The sequence below is a fragment of the Scyliorhinus canicula genome, chromosome 6, assembly GCF_902713615.1.
Source record: "Scyliorhinus canicula chromosome 6, sScyCan1.1, whole genome shotgun sequence".
Lineage (NCBI taxonomy): Eukaryota > Metazoa > Chordata > Chondrichthyes > Carcharhiniformes > Scyliorhinidae > Scyliorhinus > Scyliorhinus canicula.
Window position 1 is genome coordinate 194,583,880 of NC_052151.1, and position 19,954 is coordinate 194,603,833.

General features: G+C 48.1%; 1 protein-coding gene across 15 annotated transcripts in view; it reads left to right on the forward strand.

Annotated features, from left to right (window-relative positions):
• Positions 1-19,954, forward strand: part of eys (eyes shut homolog) — a 3,376,609-nt gene that overhangs the window by 717,353 nt on the left and 2,639,302 nt on the right. For 14 of the 15 annotated variants that reach the window (XM_038800705.1, XM_038800706.1, XM_038800712.1 and 11 more), the window contains one exon: positions 11,495-11,620. The exons of the other annotated variant lie outside the window; for it this stretch is intronic. The gene's annotated coding sequence lies outside the window, so the exon portion shown is untranslated. The remainder of the gene's footprint in view (positions 1-11,494; positions 11,621-19,954) is intronic. 15 annotated transcript variants of the gene reach the window in all.

Here is a 19,954-nt window from a genome sequence, read left to right on the forward strand (position 1 = left end):
ATCTTGTAGATTATACACACTGTTGCCACTGTGCATAGGTGGTGGGGTAGTGAATGATTATGGTGGTGGACGAGGGGGCTGCTTTGTCCTGGATGGTGTTGAGCTTCTCGAGTGCTGTTGGAGCTGCACTCATCCAGGCAAGTGGAGAGTATTCCATCAAACTCCTGACTTGTGGATATGTTTGGGCAGTCAGAAGGTGAGTTATTTGCCTCAGAAACATCTAGATTGAGCAAAGGCGCCTCTGGTGTGCATTTTAACCGTTCTGCTCAGGTGTTTTTAGTGGTTGGCAAATTGCCTGCAGAAATTGTTATTCTTGATGATTTTTAAAAATTCATTTATGGAACATGGGCTTCGCTGCATTTAATTGCCCTTGAGAAGATGGTGGTGAGCTGCCTTCTTGAAGCACTGCAGTCCTATGATGTAGGTCCATCCACAGTACTGTTGGGGAAGGAGTTCCAGGATTTTGGCTCTGTGACAGTGAAGGAATGCCAATCTATGTCCAAGTCAGTTATGGTGTGTTGCTTGGGGGGGAACTTCCAGGTGGTGGTGTTCCCATGTGTTTGCTGCCCCTGACCTAGATAGCAGTGGCTATAGGTTTAGAAGGTGCTGTCTAATGAGTCTTGGTGATGTTTAAGTTGATAATGCTATAGTTTGAACTTGAGCTTGAACATAGAAAGAAAGAAAATAGGAACAGGAGGAGACCATTCGGCCCTTTGAGCCTGCTCTGCTATTCATTATGATTATGGCTGATCATCCAACTCAAGAGCTGAGATAGATAGATAGAGAAATACAGCACAGAACAGGCCCTTCGGCCCACGATGTTGCGCCAAACTTTTGTCCTAGGTTAATCATAGAATTTTGGACAATGTTTCACGGCCAATCCACCCAACCTGCACATCTTTGGACTGTGGGAGGAAACCAGAGTACCCGGAGGAAACCCACGCACACACGGGGAGGATGTGCAGACTCCACACAGACAGTGACTCAAATCGAAATCGAACTTGGGACCCTGGAGCTGTGAAGCAATTGTGCTATCCACAATGCTACCGTGCTGCCCTTAAGAAGTTACCCTACACAATTATTCTACCCTAATCCATGTACCTATCCAATAGCCGCTTGAAGGTCCCTAACGTTTCCGACTCAACTACTTCCACAGGCAGTGCATTCCATGCCCCCACTACTCTCTGGGTAAAGAACCTACCTCTGACATCCCCTCTATATCTTCCACCATTTATCTTAAATTTATATCCCCTTGTAATGGTGTGTTCCACCCGGGGAAAAAGTCTCTGACTGTCTACTCTATCTATTCCCCTAATCACCTTATAAACCTCTATCAAGTCGCCCCTCATCCTTCTCCGTTCTAATGAGAAAAGGCCTAGCACCCACAACCTTTCCTCGTATGACCTACTCTCCATTCCAGGCAACATCCTGGTAAATCTCCATTGCACCTTTTCCAAAGCTTCCACATCCTTCCTAAAATGAGGCTACCGGAACTGCACACAGTACTCCAAATGTGGCCTGACCAAGGTTTTGTACAGCTGCATCATCACCTCACGGCTCTTAAATTCAATCCCTCTGCTAATGAACGCTAGCACACCATAGGCCTTCTTCACAGCTCTATCGACTTGAGTGGCAACTTTCAAAGATCTATGAACATAGACCCCAAGATCTCTCTGCTCCTCCACATTGCCAAGAACCCTACCGTTAACCCTGTATTCCGCATTCATATTTGTCCTTCCAAAATGGACAACCTCACACTTGTCAGGGTTAAACTCCATCTGCCACTTCTCAGCCCAGCTCTGCATTCTATCTATGTCTCTTTGAAGCCGACAACAGCCCTCCTCACTGTCCACAGCTCCACCAATCTTCGTATCATCTGCAAATTTACTGACTCACCCTTCAACTCCCTCATCCAAGTAGTTAATGAAAATCACAAACAGCAGAGGACCCAGAACTGATCCCTGCGGTACGCCACTGATAACTGGGCTCCAGGCTGAATATTTGCCATCCACCACCACTCTCTGTCTTCTATCGGTTAGCCAGTTTGTTATCCAACTGGCCAAATTTGCCACTATCCCATGCCTCCTTACTTTCTGCACAAGCCTACAATGGGGAACCTTATCAAATGCCTTACTAAAATCCATGTACACTACATCCACTGCTTTACCTTCATCCACATGCTTGGTCACCTCCTCAAAGAAGTCAATAAGACTTGTAAGGCAAGACCTACCCCTCACAAATCCGTGCTGACTATCCCTAATCAAGCAGTGCCTTTCCAGATGCTCAGAAATCCTATCCCTCAGTACCCTTTCCATTACTTTGCCTACCACCGAAGTAAGACTAACTGTCCTGTAATTCCCAGGGTTATCCCTATTCCCTTTTTTGAACAGGGGCACGACATTCGCCACTCTCCAATCCTCTGGTACCAGCCCTGTTGACAGCGAGGACGAAAAGATCATTGCCAACGGCTCTGCAATTTCATTTCTTGCTTCCCATAGAATCCTTGGATATAATCCCTTCAGGCCCGGGGGACTTGTCTATCCTCAAGTTTTTCAAAACGCGCAACGCATCTTCCTTCCTGACAAGTATCTCCTCGAGCTTATCAGTCTGTTTCACACTGTCCTCTCCAACAATATGGCCCCTCTCGTTTGTAAATACTGAAGACAAATACTTGTTCAAGACCTCTCCTATCTCTTCAGACTCAATACACAATCTCCCGCTACTGTCCTTGATCGGACCTACCCTCGCTCTAGTCATTCTCATATTTCTCACATATGTGTAAAAGGCCTTGGGGTTTTCCTTGATCCTACCTGCCAAAGATTTTTCATGCCCTCTCTTAGCTCTCCTAATCCCTTTCTTCAGTTCCCTCCTGGCTATCTTGTATCCCTCCAGCGCCCTGTCTGAACCTTGTTTCTTCAGCCTTACATAAGTCTCCTTCTTCTTCTTAACAAGACATTCAACCTCTCTTGTCAACCATGGTTCCCTCACTCGACCATCTCTTCCCTGCCTGACAGGGACATATATATCAAAGACACGCAGTACCTGTTCCTTGAACAAGTTCCACATTTCACTTGTGTCCTTCCCTGACAGCCTATGTTCCCAACTTCACTTCAATTCTTGTCTGACAGCATTGTATTTACCCTTCCCCCAATTATACACCTTGCCCTGCTGCACGCACCTATCCCTCTCCATAACTAAAGTGAAAGTCACAGAATTGTGGTCACTACCTCCAAAATGCTCCCCCACTAACAAATCTATCACCTGCCCTGGTTCATTACCAAGTACTAAATCCAATATGGCCTCCCTTCTGGTCGGACAATCTACATACTGTGTTAGAAAAGCTTCCTGGACACACTGCACAAACACTACCCCATCCAAACTATTTGATCTAAAGAGTTTCCACTCAATGTTTGGGAAGTTGAAGTCACCCATGACTACTACCCTGTGACTTCTGCACCTTTCCAAAATCTGTTTCCCAATCTGTTCCTCCACATCTCTGCTGCTATTGGGAGGCCTATAGAAAACTCCCAACAAGGTGACTGCTCCTTTCCTATTTCTGACTTCAACCCATATTACCTCAGTAGGCAGATCCCCCTCGAACTGCCTTTCTGCAGCTGTTATACTATCTCTAATTAACAATACCACCCCCCCCCCCCACCTCTTTTACCATCCTCCCTAATCTTGTTGAAACATCTATAACCAGGGACCTCCAACAACCATTTCTGCCCCTCTTCTATCCAAGTTTCCGTGATGGCCACCACATCGTAGTCCCAAGTACCAATCCATGCCTTAAGTTCACCCACCTTATTCCTGATGCTTCTTGCATTAAAGTATACACACTTCAACCCATCTCCTTGCCTGCAAGTACTCTCCTTTGTCAGTGTTACCTTCCCCACTGCGTCACTACACGCTTTGGCATCCTGAATATCGGCTTCCTTAGTTGCTGGACTACAGATCCGGTTCCCATTCCCCTGCCAAATTAGTTTAAACCCTCTCGAAGAGTACTAGAAAACCTCCCCCCCCCCCCCCCCCCCCCCCCTCCAGGATATTGGTGCCCCTCTGATTCAGATGCAACCCGTCCTGCTTGTACAGGTCCCACCTTCCCCAGAATGCGCTCCAATTATCCAAATACCTGAAGCCCTCCCTCCTACACCATTCCTGCAGCCACGTGTTCAACTGCACTCTCTCCCTATTCCTAGCCTCGCTATCACGTGGCACCGGCAACAAACCAGAGATGACAACTCTGTCTGTCCTGGCCTTTAACTTCCAGCCTAACTCCCTAAACTTGTTTATTACCTCCACACCCTTTTTCCTACCTACATCGTTGGTACCAATGTGCACCACGACTTCTGGCTGCTCACCCTCCCCCTTCAGGATCCTGAAGACACGATCCGAGACATCCCTGGCTCTGGCACCCGGGAGGCAACATACCTTTCGGGAGTCTCGCTCGCAACCACAGAATCTCCTATCTATTCCCCTAACCATTGAATCTCCTATTACTATTGCTTTTCTATGCTCCCCACTTCCCTTCTGAGTCCCAGAGCCAGACTCAGTGCCATAGACCTGGCCGCTGGGGCCTTCCCCCGGTACGTCATCCCCCCAACAGCATCCAAAACGGTATACTTGTTTTGAAGGGGAACGGCCACGAGGGATCCCTGCACTGTCTGCCTGTTAGTTTTCTTTCCCCTGATTGTAACCCAGCTACTCTTGTCCAGTACCTTTGGTGTGGCTACCTCCCTGTAACTCTTCTCGATAACCCCCTCTGCCTCCCGGATGATCCGAAGTTCATCCAGCTCCAGCTGCAGTTCCTTAACACGGTCTCTGAGCAGCTGGAGTTGGGTGCACTTCCCGCAGGTATAGTCAGCGGGGACACCAGTGGTATCCCTCACCACCCACATCCTACAGGAGGAGCATGCAACTGACCTAGCCTCCATCCCCTCTTACTTTACAGAATTAGCTGCCCCGTGGACCAACTGGACCTCCGCCCTCCGACTCTGGTTCCAGTCAGCTGTACTCTAAACTCCTGGCTCCCTTCACGCTCTTTGATAAATATAGGAAATGAAATGTAAGGAGCACCTTACTCCCTCCTCACCTAACTCCCTCAGTCACCAAACTCTCACTGTAGCACTCAAATGCCACAAGCTCAGCACTCCCTCAGTCACCAAACTCTCACTATAGCACTCAAATGCCACAAGCTCAGCACTCCAGTGCAAACCTACTGCAAAGCTGAATCCCGCTTTCCCCCATATCCATTGATCCCCTTCACCCTAAATGCTGTGTCTAACTGCTTAAAGCATACAATAGGATTCTCTGTCAGTGGGATCCTCCGCTTCACTGACAGTGTACTCGCTCTTGCGGGTATCCTGATGGCAAGGGAGTGCCCACAATGGAAAACTCCATTGGCCGGCTGCCAGGACGCAGGTTCCCGCTGCCGGTGGGGGATTGCCGCACCAGAAAGCGGAGGGACGGAGAATCCTACCCAAAATGTTTTGGCCTCAACTACTTCCTGTGGTAACGGATTCCACAGGTCGACCATTCTGGGTGATGAAATTTCTCCTCATCTCTGTCCTAAATGGTCTACCACATATCCTCAGACTATGACCCCCCTGGTTCTGGACATACCCAACATCGGGAACATCCTTCCTGCAGCTACCCTGTCCAGTCCTGTTAAACCAGGGGCTGGTTTAGCACAGGGCTAAAGAGCTGGCTTTGAAAGCAGACCAAGGCAGGCCAGCAGCACGGTTCAATTCCCGTACCAGCCTCCCTGAACAGGCGCCGGAATGTGGCGACTAGGGGCTTCTCACAGTATCTTCATTACCTACTTGTGGCAATAAGCTTTTCACAGTAACTTCATTTGAAGCCTACTCGTGACAATAAGCGATTTTCATAAGCGATTTTCATTTCATTCCATTTTCAATTTTATAGGTTTCTATGAGATCCCCTCTCGTTCTTCTGAACTCCAGCGAATACAATCCTTTCATTGCTGAATATCTGAGGCACTCATTCATTGCACATGATGACATTGAATTTTACAGCGAGAAGCTAGTCATTCAGCTGGCTCAACTGGTCTGTGCTGGTTTTCTTGCTCCACATGAACCGGCTCAAACCTCACTCCACCCAATGCTGTCCTAATCCATTCTCCCTCATCCTAATCTAGCTCTCTCTATCTATTCTATCCAACACAAACACTCCCAAGCCATAGCAAATCCCAAATTCTCACCACCCCGTGGGTCGAGACGTTTCTCCCCATGTCCCCATTATATTTATTAGTAACTATCTTTTATTTATAGCCCCTGTGTTTTGGTCATCTCCGCAAAGAGGAACATCTTTAAATCTACACTGTCAATCTCCCTCAAACGTTCAAAGACCTTTAATCAAGTCAACTCTCAGACGTCTCTTTTCTGTGAAAAAGAGCTCCAGTCTGTGCACACAAGATCAGTTCAGTTCGGAGGTTAGATTCCTCTATTTCAAGCATTGCACACCATGGTTTTGGAATTCGATTATTTTCGACAATCTGCACAGCAACTGGAATCAAAGGAGTGAGTAACACGGAGTACAGAGTTCAAGAGCTGACCAATTGAACTGAATGTGTCATCGAGAAAATACACTGTGTAGTTTCCTGTACAGCATGGCCAGAAATATTTATAAAGTTACTTCATTGACGTTTAGCGCAAAATTCCTGGATCACCGATGTTTATGGAGAGGCAGGAAATGGACTGTTTCATAATGCTCAGGGCAAAATACATTCCTCAATATTGAAAGTCCCGTGATGTTGCTAAATGATTCAAACCACTTTCCCTGTCAGTGTGGTTGCCCATTTTCTGTGATCTTTCTGTTTGATCTCCAGTGATGAAGTGTGGGACTATCAACCAAACACACCCCATCCCCTTGCCTCTTTGAATCCACCTTGGTGTTGTCCCATTTCAAGGGAAGTCACGGTGCTCATTTTGCGAGTTGATGCAGACAGGCTGGGCTGAATGGCCTCCTTCTGTGTTGTAACAATTCTGTGATTCTGATTTGCTGAGGCATTTAAATGGACAATGGAATAGTCCATCCTGAGAATTGGCGAGGAGGGTGATGGTAGAAATCACCATGGCTCCATGTCATGGTTTACATTGATTCGCTCACCTGTCCAAAATATTTTGAAAAAGTTCAATGTTGCCAGCTTATGACAACTTCCATCATGCTTTTGAAATGCATCACATCCCATCCCCTCCCCTACCACCTGCTTACAGCGTCTTCAGTAATGTTAAAGATCCAAATGCATTCCTCAGCAAAGGATTAACACAGTGGAAATTCTTTGTTTTCCAAACTGGAGCGAACTGTTGACATCTTTAAATGGTTGTAATAAGTTACTTTTTCTGTGATATGTTTGGTCAGTGTCTCAACGTTTAACTGCACAAGAGTAAGAGATGTGACATGGTTAAAGCTGTTATTGATACTTTAATGGTCAGTTGGATTGATATTTTAATAGGGTTAGGAACACTAGTTTTTGTTTTAAAAATAAAATCTGTGAATGGATATGTTTTTCAAGCAATTTAATACAAGCCATTGTCACTCTAGGGTTCATTGGTCTAGTACAGTGTGAATGGCAGGCCATGGGTTGGCTTGGAGGGCATATGAGAACACTGCAGGTGGGTTGGGCATGAGTTGGGGTGGGGGTTATGAGGTGCATGAGTTGGCATTGAGCTAGCATGAGGCCATGGAGGTGGCATGGGCATTGGTGGGGTGGTGCTGGGTGAGAGAGTTTGAGGGGTAGAGGGCTGAACAGCTATAATTCAACTGATATGAAGCCCTTGAGAACTGAGGCAGGCTACGTAACCAGCTTTCCTTGGCACTCAATGGCCTCTGTGACCCGCTAAGTTCTGCTTCCAGGGTTGGTGCGCTCCAAACTATCCTCGTCAAGCCTTTTCAGTATGTTATATATTTCAATGGGCACTTGTGGAAGTGCGGATACCGTTACTGCTCAGGAAGAAATGATTCAAGAGTGAGGAGGGGTGTTGGGAACACTCACAGAGAGACTTGCAGAGAAAAAGATCGCAGATAGCGGGGAGACCAGCACAAGGACTTGGTTGTGCATCTTCCAGTAAGGAAGGGCCTCCAGATGTTTTAGAGGATGCAGAATAAACAGAAGAGGTTGGGGATCTGAGAACATTCAAGGGGATCTACAACCTGTAAGTACGTATGGGAGGGAGCTATGGCTAGTAACAAGTTGGGGAAGAGATCACTAAAGTAGTTCTATTCAGGGGCGAAATTCTCCGACCCCACGCAGGGTCGGAGAATCGGCCGGCGGCGGCGTTATTCCCGCTCCCGCCATGTTAGGAATTATCCGACCCGCCATGAAACGGCGTTGTTCAAATCCCGCCGGCCGCCTTGGAGAACAGCTGGCGCCGGCGGGATGTCATGTTATTTTTAGGGTGAATAATTCTCTGGCTCGAATGGGCCGAAGTCCCGCCGATGTGGCCATGGGTCACGTCGGCGAAAATCAAAGTAGGTTTATAACGGCGTCAACCATTGATGATGGTTGATGCCGTTCAGTAACCTACATCGAGTGCGCAGGGGGGTGGGTAGCGGCGTTGGAGAGGGGTGGAGAGGGGTGGGGAGGGGGGGTTGCGGCGTTGGAGAGGGGTGGGGGGTAGCGGCATTGGAGAGGGGTTGGGAGGGGTGGGGAGGGGGGGTCGCGGCATGGGAGGAGGGGTGGGGAGGGGTGGTAACGGCGTTGGGAGGGGTGGGGAGGGGGGGTTGTGGCGTTGGAGAGGGGTGGGGGGGTAGCGGAATTGGAGAGGGGTGGGGAGGGGGGTAGCGGCGTTGGAGAGAGGTGGGGAGGGTGTAGCGGCATTGGAGGGGGGTGGGGAGGGGGGTAGCGGTGTTGGAGGGGGGTGGGGAGGGGGGTAGCGGCGTTGGAGAGGGGTGGGGAGGGGGGGTAGCGGTGTTGGAGGGGGTGAGGAGGAGGGGTAGCGGCGTTGGAGGGGGTAGCGGCACTGAGGGGGGTAGCGGCGCTGGAGGAGGTAGCGGCGCTGGAGGGGGTGGGTTGCGGCGTTGGGGGGAGGGAGGTAGCGGCGTTGGAGAGGGGTGGAGAGGGGTGGGGAGGGGGGTAGCGCCGTTGGGGGGGTTCGGCATTCCTCAGGGGCACTGCATTGAACCACCCCCACCCCCCTCCCAAATCATCCTCCATCTAACCTCATCCATCCCTCTTTTCCCCGCCCCCACACCTGGGGTAAACACAGAACCTAAACCGCACTGTAAATCTGTGCCAGTGCACAGGGGGATCAAATAGCTCTGGAATAAAGGGCAGGATGAAGAGAATGTGAGAGAGAGAGAGGAGAAAGGGGGAGGGAGGAGAAAGGGGGAGGAAGAGGCCCAGGGGGTGGGGAGGCAGAATTAATCCAAATTCCTGCTTATTTCCTCAGACTCTTCAAAAGGTTGTTTCTCCCCAGGATTAGAAAAGGTGCCTTTATAATTCACAGCGCAGAACCCTTTGTACGCTGTGAATTATAAAGACAGAACCCAGAAACTTTGCCAAAAGTCTTTCCCTCTCTCTCCGCGTGTTTTTCCTGTTGTTGTGAAACTGACCTGAAATCGCAGAGGCTGAAGCAGAAATAGACAAATCCAGACACATCTCCCACCCCGGGATCCCAGCATTTCCCTCTGCATTCTACCCAGGCAATATTCCTGGGTTTAGGCATATTGCAATATACTCACCAAAGCCCTGCTCTCAGCCAGAGGACGGACGGGACACCCTCTCTCTCACCCTCCAACACCGCTACCCCCCTACCCCTACCCCCCACCCCTACCCCCCCATCCCTACCCCCCCATCCCTACCCCCCCCACCTCCCTCCAACGCCGCTACCCCCCTTTCCCCCCTTCCCCCCTCCAACACCGCTACCCCCTTCCCCCCCTCCAATGCCGCTACCCCCCCCTCCTCCCTCCAATGCCGCTACCCCCATTCCCCCCCTCCAGCCCCTTCCCCCCCTCTAGCGCCCCAACCCCCCTCCAGCACCGCTACCCCCCCTTCAGCGCCGCTACCCCCCCAGCGCCGCTACACCCTCCTCCAGTGCTGCTACCCCCCTCCAGCGCCGCTACCCCCCCCTCCAGCGCCGCTACCCCCCCCAGCGCCGCTACCCCCCAGCGCCGCTACCCCCTCTTCCCTTCCCTTCCCCCCTCCAACACGCCACTTCCGCAGCGGCTGAAACTGACGCGTACAGCGTCACTCCGCTGCTGGCCCTTTTGGGACAGGAGATTTAGGGATTAAAAGCAGGCCCCGACGCCGGAGTCACCAGCGCCGCTTTTGCCCGCCGGTAATGGGCGTCACGTAAGCTTTCAGTGAATTTTGCCCCAGATATCAATATACATGATCAATGTATGTAAATGTAGTACAGTCATTTCAACACTAGATGTCTCACAGTCAGATACTATAAGAACCGGATTCCCGCTCTTTTTAGTTAGTTAGAGTGTGATCCAGAACCGTCAACAAGCAAGACATAGAATAGCAAGAGTGAGAGAAGTTAGAACTAGTTTGTTATAATAGTGTATAGTTATATAGTTAGCTGTATGTACCTTATTTCTTTGTAGTTAGTTTAGTATTCAGTAAAAGGACTCAGTTTATTATTTTATTACTCATTAAATAGTTCAACTTTCAACAAGAAGACTATTGGTTATTTTATCATCCTGGTGGATTCAAGAGTAATATATATATTTGAGATAAGTCATTATTTAAAATATAACAACTAATAGATGATGAGCACTGAGGGAAATGAAGGAGAATAATTGGGGATACAGAGCTACAGTGTGATGGACCCAGCACTGTAGTGCAGGATTTGGATCTACTCTTGGTGGCAGTGAAGGAAGAATGTGGGTAGTCTTTCCGGGATATTCATATCCATATTTGCAACTTTTAGACCGGAATAGATGGAAAATTGCAGCACTGATTCTCGCTTCAAGTGGTCCAGATACAAAATCACGTCATACAAAATTATGCACATTATTCTTTGCGTTCCCATGCGTGGATTTTCGTGGATCGACAATCAAGTGGGGTGATGAGTTTGTACTTGTTGTGATGAACATTCTTGACGAGTCTCCTCCAGAGACTGCGAGGAAAATCTCCCTTTACACCTCTATTCTGAGGTCCCTTTGCCATTGTGTAGCTGCAGGTGACAGTATAGGTCATGAAGGAACATTTCAATTGCTCTTTGAGCATTACATGAAAGTAAGCTGGTCTGGCCCGATTCACAGAAGCTGAAAAACAGAAGCATTCACTTTCAGCCCTATTTCTCTCTGCCACATTTAACCCCTTTAAAAAAAACAAATACTCAGCTCTCTGTGACTATTACTATTGCCTCGAGAAAATCCCCTGTATTTCCATTGAATACTGAGTCACACTTATTCTCATTTCTTCTTAACCAGACAGCCAGTAGGGTGTCACGAGCAATGAACATAATGATGTGATTCTGACGGCAACATTTTGCTGATGTCAATGTTTTTTTTAAATCTCTAGGCACTTCTGCGCAGTCATTGCTTCTTAATAGAGAGGCTGTCTTGTCAGTTTAAATGACAGACTCACTCAGGCCTAGGTACTCCGAGCTCCAATTGACAGAGCATATGTGACATCGCCATTGAGAAGGTAAGTAGCAACTTTATCTCCTGAGTTCGGTTTTGAGTGACGTGTTATACAATCCAGCTTCTACTGGAGGTGTAGGCTAAATGGAATGAATTGTTTTCCACGTGGTTATTTTCAAACCAAGGAGGGATGACGCTGATATTGCACAAGTTAAGTTCCTGTCCATCACTGGCAGCTGGGACACTTTATTTAGCTTTTGTACCTCACCTAGGCAGAACAGTGCTGTCTGTGAAATTCTATTGCATGGAATTAGATTGAAGGGGCTGGCAGTGCAGAAATGAATCATTCAACCTGACCAGTTTAGGCTCTGGTGTTTGAGCCCCACACAACCTGCCACCCATCCCTCTTCATCTGATCCTATTCGCAGAACCTTCTATTCCTTTCCTCCTCTTGTACACATCTAGCTTCCCCTTGAATGCATCAATACTGTTTGCCTTAAGGGAAACGGTGACATAATGGTCATGTCACTGGACCAATAATCCAGAGATAAAATCAAATTATTGCCGATGCTGGAATCTGAAACAATTTAGAAAATACTGCACAATCTCAGCAGGTTTGACAGCATCTGCGCAGAGAGAAGGGAGCTAACGTTTCGAGTCTGGATGACTCAAAGTAATCCAGAGACCCGGGCTAATGTACTGGGGATATGGGTTTGAATCCCACCAAGGCAGCTGGTGGAATTTAACTTTGATTAATTAACAAAAATTTGGATTTGAAAGGTTAATGATGCACGGAAATTATCAATTGTAATAAAAACACTCAAGTCCTTTGGGGGGAGGGGGGATACAATCTGCCCTCCTTACCCAGTCTGACCTACACGTGACTCCTGATCCACAGCAACGTGGTTGATTCTTAACTGCTCTCTGAAAGAGCTTTGGAAACCTCACGGTAGCATGGTGGTTAGCATCAATGCTTCACAGCTCCAGGGTCCCCGGTTCGATTCCCGGCTGGGTCACTGTCTGTGTGGAGTCTGCACGTCCTCCCCGTGTGTGCGTGGGTTTCCTCCGGGTGCTCCGGTTTCTTCCCACAGTCCAAAGATGTGCGGGTTAGGTGGATTGGCCATGCTAAATTGCCTGTAGTGTAAGGTTAATGGGGGGATTGTTGGGTTACGGGTATACGGGTTACGTGGGTTTAAGTAGGGTGATCATTGCTCGGCACAACATCGAGGGCCGAAGGGCCTGTACTGTTCTATTCTATTCTAATTACAGATGGGCAATAAATTCTGGCCTTGGCAGCAATGGCCTCATCCCATGAAAGAACAAAGAGGAAAAATCTACTCCGTACGGTTGTGAATTCTTCAATCTTAAGACTCTATTGAATAAAGACGTTTCTCTTGTATTCCCTATCTTATATTTATGGCCCTTAGTTTCGGTCTGCCCTACAAGTGAAAAGATCTTCTCCACATCTGCCTCATGCAGCTCATTCATGTTCATAATGTAAAGACATATCTAAAATGCTGCAGCAACAATGTACTTGAAAAACAAAATTGAAATGAAAATCACTTATTGTCACGAGTAGGCTTCAAATGAAGTTACTGTGAAAAGCCCCTAGTCGCCACATTCCGGCGCCTGTTCGGGGAGGCTGTTACGGGAATCGAACCGTGCTGCTGGCTTGCCTTGGTCTGCTTTCAAAGCCAGCGATTAGCTCTGTGAGCTAAACAGCCCCTGTGAGCTAAACAGCCTAGCAAGATTGGAGTAAAAGTAAGTGACAAGTTTACCTGTTTTGACAATATTGATTGAGTGATGAATATTGGCCAGGACACCACTGAATGACGAAGGGATGGGGAGGGTGGGGAAAGAGGAAACCGATGCAAGCTTAGATCCATGAGCTAGGTCGGCCGACACAAGAGGCATCCAGAAAGAAATGGTATCGCGTTTTGTGCCTCAATCTCTCCTAATGCTTATTCAGTTGGTTGCTAGCCTAAACTAAACAAGACACCAGCCAGAAACCCTTAGAACTGGCAGATATAATTGGTTAGGGCCCTATAGCATTTGAAACCTTGTATAGGAGAGGTTAAGGCCCGGGCTTTCAATTTGGAGTTGGAAAACATGAGTTTGGAGATTTTGCAACAGGCGGGTTAGAGGGTCAGCTTCTGTTCGCTGGGGTAATGGCACAGGTCTGTGCATGAAAGTCAGGCACCTTAATGCTCACCCCTCTCTCCACACACCCAAACCACCTCACCCAATATTCACTATGGGCAGAACACATGACGCCTTTAGTAGGATTGGCAAATCTTTAAGATCCTCACGGTACTGTCAAAATAAAAACAGCCATTCAGAAACTTCTTTAATCTTCTCGTAGAATCAGTTGAAAACTAGGATCACAGTTTGCTTGACAGCTGCAAATGAATTGAAGCCTTTATTTGTGTTTGGAGCTCAGTAAAGCATCCATAATGAGATTCCTTTTCACAGTTGTGTCAATACAGCCCCCAGTGCTATTATACATTAAAAACTTTTGAAGCAGTACAACAGACATTTTATCCACAGCTTCAAAGGTTGACCTGACTCGGCTGTCAACCAAATAAGTCAGCCATCTGTTCAGCTATTTCAAAGTCCAGTGACAATGTTACTGGACTTGTAACCCAGAGCCCCAGGCTCATGCTCTGTGAACATGGAGTCAAACCCCTCCACGGCAGCTGGCAGAATTTAAATTCAATTAATAAAATCACATTATTAGCCAGTTACAGGGAAAAACCAGAGCTGTGGAAATGGAAAATAAATTAACCGGTAATGCAGGTAAGATATAATTAAGGCATCAAAAAGAACTGTATGGATATCTGGAAGTGCAGAAGGAGGTAACCCAAATACTAATTTGACTCAATGACACCTTAGCAGGAGATCGATGAGACAGCCCATAAAGCAACGGTGGTTCAAAGAGAGAGAGAAAAAGAGAGAGAAGAGAAAGAGAGAGAGAGAGAGGCCATAAAGCAGAAAGAATCATAGAATTTATAGTGCAGAAGGAGGCCATTCGGCCCATCGAGTCTGCACCAGCCTTTGGAAAGAGCACCAAAGCCTACACCTCTATCCTATCCCCACACCTCCACCCTATCAACATAACCCCACCTAACCTTTTTTGGACACTAAGGGCAATTTAGCACAGCCAATCAACCTAACCTGCACATCTTTGTGAGAGGAAACCGGAGCATCCGGATGGGAGGAAACCAGAGCACCCAGAGGAAACCCACATAATCACGAGGAGAACGTGCACACTCCGCACAACAGTGACCATAGCCGAGAATCGAACCTGGGACCCTGGAGCTGTGAAGCAAAAGTTCTGATAGAGAGGAGGTCATAAAGCGGTGAGATTCAGAGAGAGAGAAAGAACCCATTAAGGTCTGAGAGGGAGAGAGCCCATAAATCAGTGGACAGAGAGCTGTAAATTTACAGATTAAATCTGTAAGTGAGATTACAGGTGTCCCATAATTGGGTTGGTAAGCATAGGCCTTTCTGGACAGGGCACAGAGGAAACAATTGGTGAGTGACAAATGAATTATACCACACTGTAGTAAACACTTTATATAATTTTTAATGTATGTTAGTGCTGCTTGAATGTATGAAATGTGCATCCTGTGGCATGTGGGAATCATGCAAGCTCAAAGTGCTCTTGATGACTACATCTGCAGGCAGTGTCACCAGTTTCAAAATGTGCGCTCTCGGCTGTGAAACTCGAGTGAACGCTGGAGTCACTGTGGTGTATCCACAAGGCTGAGGATTACATAGAACAGTACAGCACAGAACAGGCCCTTCGGCCCTCGATGTTGTGCCGAGCAATGATCACCCTACTTAAACCCATATACCCGTAACCCAACAATCCCCCCATTAACCTTACACTACGGGCAATTTAGCATGGCCAATCTACCTAACCCGCACATCTTTGGACTGTGGGAGGAAACCGGAGCACCCGGAGGAAACCCACGCACACACGGGGAGGACGTGCAGACTCCACACAGACAGTGACCCAGCCGGGAATCGAACCTGGGACCCTGGAGCTGTGAAGCATTGATGCTAACCACCATGCTACCGTGAGGCCCCAAATGGACAGCCTGTTTAGAGAGGTGGTCACACCACAGCTAAGAAGTACACATGCAGAGAGGGAATGGGCGTATCTAAGAGAAGCAGGCGGGTAGTGACTGAAACCCCGGAGGCTATCTCACTACCTAACTGATTTTCAAATTTTGGATTCTGATGTGCAAGATGGATCTTCAGAGGACTGTAGCAAGAGCCAGGTTTGTGGGCCCAGGTGTGGCTGAACTGCATAGGAGGAGTAGATGTAGAGGTGGTGTCGTGTTGGGGGATTCTATAGTTAGAGGAGCAGATAAACATATCTGTGGTCATTGACGTGACTCCATGATGGTATGTTGCCGCCCCGCTCCTAGATCAAGGATGTTACAGAGCGGCAGCAAGATTTTCTTTTGGGAGAGAATGAATAGGCAGAGGTTGTGTTCCACATTGAGACCCATGACATGGATGAGGTCCTGAAAGCAGATTTTACGGATTTAGGAAGGGAATTAAAAAGCAGGATAAAGAGCAGTAGTTTCCGGATTGCTTCCAATGTCACATGCTAGTGATCATAAGAATAAGAAGACTGAGAAGTTCAACCTATGGCTGGAGAAATGGAGTAGAGGGAGGAATTCAATTTCTGAGGCATTGAGTCTGGTTCCGACGCCGATATCGTAATCGGTGATTGGGCGGAGAATCCATCCCGATGTCCAAATCGGGGACAGCGCCGGTTTGACGCCAGTCACCAAGCTCCGCCTCCTCGAAAGTGGCATAATTGCATCATACGCTGCATGCCGTTGCAACGACTTTGGCACGTCATCGGCAGGCCCTCCCGCGATTGCCCCCCCCCCACTGTTGCTTCGCGGATGGTGGTTCGGGTCCGCGCACGGCCAGCACCATGTTGTATGGCGTGACTGCTGCAGGTCATCCCCTTGCGCCTGCGTGGCCATGGACCTGGCCATTCTCCAGCTGTTTTCAGCGCAGGAGCCTTGAGTTTGACCCAGCGCCACTGCTAGCCCCTCACTGGTCCCAGAATCGGTGAGGGGTCACCACCGATTTTGGCGTCGTAAAATGTCTGCAAATTCTCTATTCAAAAAAGGGTGCAAGGAAAAAAAGTCATCAACGACAGAGCAGTAATTTTGACTTCACTAATATAGAATCATTGAATTTACAGAGCAGAAGGAGGCCATTCGGCCCATTGAGTCTGCTCCAGCCCTGGGAAAGAGCACCCTACCAAGCCCACACCCCCACCCAATCCAACCCTTTTGGACTCTAAGGACAATTTAGCGTGGGCAATCCACCTAACCTACACATCTTTGGATTGTGGGAGGAAACCGGAGCACCCGGGGGAAACCCATGCAGACTCGGGAAGAAAGTGCAGACCCCGCACAGACAGTGATCCAAGCCGGGAAATTAACCTGGGACCCTGGAACTGTGAAGAAACTGTGCTAACCACTGGTCTACCGTGCTCCCCGAGGAGGCATGTAGGGAAACTTCTAGAAACTATAGTTCAGGACATAGTCGATAGTCACTTGGACAAGTGGAGGATAATTAAGGTATGGCAGCATGGATTCATTACGGGAAAATTATATTTAACTAACTTGCAGGAGCTTTTTGTGGAAGTAACAGAAGGTTGATAAAGACAGCACTGTTGATGTGGTGCACATGGATTATGAAAAGACATTTGATATAGTGCCACACAGCTTTGTGAACAAAATTCTTCTCATGGAGTAAGGGGTAATGTACACACTTGGATAAGAAGTTGGGTGAGTATCAGGAAAGAGTGTCATGACAAATTGATGTTTTTCAGATTGAAGCAAGGTTTGTAGTAGAGTTCCCTAGGGGTCAGTGTTTAGAAACTTGGGTGAAATTCTTCGACCCCCCGCAGGGTCGGAGAATCGCCCGGGGCTGCCGAAAATCTCGCCCCCGCCGTGGCAGAAATTCTCCGCCACCCGGGAATTGGCGGGGGTGGGAATCACGGCCCGCCGATCGGCGTGCCGTCCGCGCCGATCGGGGAGCCCCCCACAGCGATTCTCCGGGCTGCGATGGGCCGAATTCCCGCCGCTGAGAGGCCTCTCCCACCGCCGTGGTTTCAACCACCTCTGGTGGCGGCGGGATTGGCGGCACGAGCGGGCCCCCGGGCTCCTGGGGAGGGCGCAGGGCTATCGGACCCCGGGGAGTGCCCCCACGGTGGCCAGGCCCGTGATCGGGGCCCACCGATCGGCGGGCGGGCCAGTGCCATGGGGGCACTCATTTTCTTCCGCCGCTGCCATGGCCTGCACCATGGCGGAGGCGGAAGGAAATCCCCCAGCGCGCATGTGCCGGTGGTGACGTCAGTGGCAGCTGACACACCGGTACATGCGCGAACCGGCGAAGTCCTTTCGGCCGGCGCCGGGCGTCAAAGGCCGCTAGCACCGGTTTTGGCGCCAGTCGGCATGGCGCCAACCACTCCGGCGTGGGCCTAGGCCCCAAAGGTGCGGAGGCCCGACGCCGGAGTGGTTGTCGCCACTCCGCTATGCCGGGACCCCCCGCCCTGCCGGGTAGGGGAGAATCCCAGCCCTTGTTCTTCCTGATATATATTGATGACCTAAATTGTGGTGTGCAGTGCATCATTTGCAGATCATAAACAGATTGGAGATACAGTCTACTGTAATGAGGATAGCCTTGAACTTCGAAAGGACACAGGCATGTTGGTAGGTTGGACAGACAAGTGGCAGATGAAGTTCAATGCAGAGAAGTGTGAAGTGATCCATTTTTGCTGGAAACATATGGGGAGACAGCATAAAATAAAGGGAAAACTGTAAAGGGGGTGCTGGAACTGAGGGACCTTGGTGTACATGTAGAGAAGTTATTGAAGATAAGGCAAGTTGAGGCAGCAGTTAATAAAACATATTGTATCTTAGGCTTTATTGATGGGGACATTGAGTACAAGAATAAGGAAGTCATGATAAATTTGTATGTGACACTTGTTAGACTTTATCTGGAGCATTGCGTCTAGTTCTGTGCAACATACTTGAGGAAGAATGAGGGGAAGAGTACAGAGGGGATTCCCAAGAATGATTCCAGGGGATAAAGAACTGTAACTATGAAGATAGATTGGAGAGGTTGGGACCATTTTCCTTGGGGAAAAGAAAACTGAGAGGATACTTGATAGAGGTATTTAAGACCCTGAGTGGTTTGGACAGGGTAAATAGTGACAAAAATGTTCCCACTCAAGAGCATAAAGAACTGGGGGACACAGATTCAAAATAATTGACGAAAGGGGTAAAAGTAATGAGGAAATTTTCTTTTCACCAAGAAGGTGGTTGGAAATCAGAATGAACTTCCTCAAAGTGTGGTGGAGGCTGGTTTGATTGAGGTATTCAAAAGGTCATTGGATTTTCTATCTGAAAAGAGAGAATGTGCAAGTTTACGGGATAAGGGACTCGGTCGGATGCTCCTTCATAGAGCCAGTACAGACTTGATGTGCCGAAAGACCCCTTTCTGCACTGTAAGGATTCTGTGATACAAGTGCCTATGAATGTGAAAATGTCATCCCAAAGGAGAATATAGGACTAGCTAGTGTAATGTGGCATGGCCCATTAGTTTGTGATGATAGAATTGTGTTTGATTTATATTTGAGGTCAAGGGGTAAGTTGACAGAATGCTTAAGAGATTCAATTGTTGGAGGTAGGTCCTCTGATAATACATGGTTTGTGGATAAATGAATTGAGTAGGTCATTGACCTCTTTGTCTGTGTTTTCTGAAACTGTTCTAGTCCAGCAGGTTTTGTGTTCAGCATTAGGGTAGGCTCAGAGTATAATGTAAGGTCAGTGTAACGTGATCGCTGTTGTGTGTAGGGATAGTTTCCCCTGTACACCACAATGAATCACAAATCAATGGGATGATATGGGAACGGTTTAATACAAGTCTCCTTTCTCACCAGGTATTTCATCCAAACCATTCAATTCTCTGTATCTTCTTTGAAAGCGATGGACTAATCAGGTCAAAAGTCTTCTGATTGTATCTCTGGACAAGTGTGTGTTTCTCTCAGATTATTCATCGAGAAAAAAGTATGATCAAATTTGTTCTGAGAGAATGGGAGAAGAGATGTAATAATTGTGCCGTATTTTTGTCAAAATTACATTATACTGGAAGGGACAATGAATTGCTGTCAGTTCATCTTATTTGTAAACCAATGTAACTGAGTCTGCCAAAGAGACTTGCCATGACAACGGCGTCCCCTTTTATAGTATAATTATCTCCCATTTCCTCTGCATTGTGCTCAGATCTCACCAAGTCACTGTCCAATCGTTTGACCTTTTCATGTCTAACTTTTGGCATGGCAAGGTACATTTTC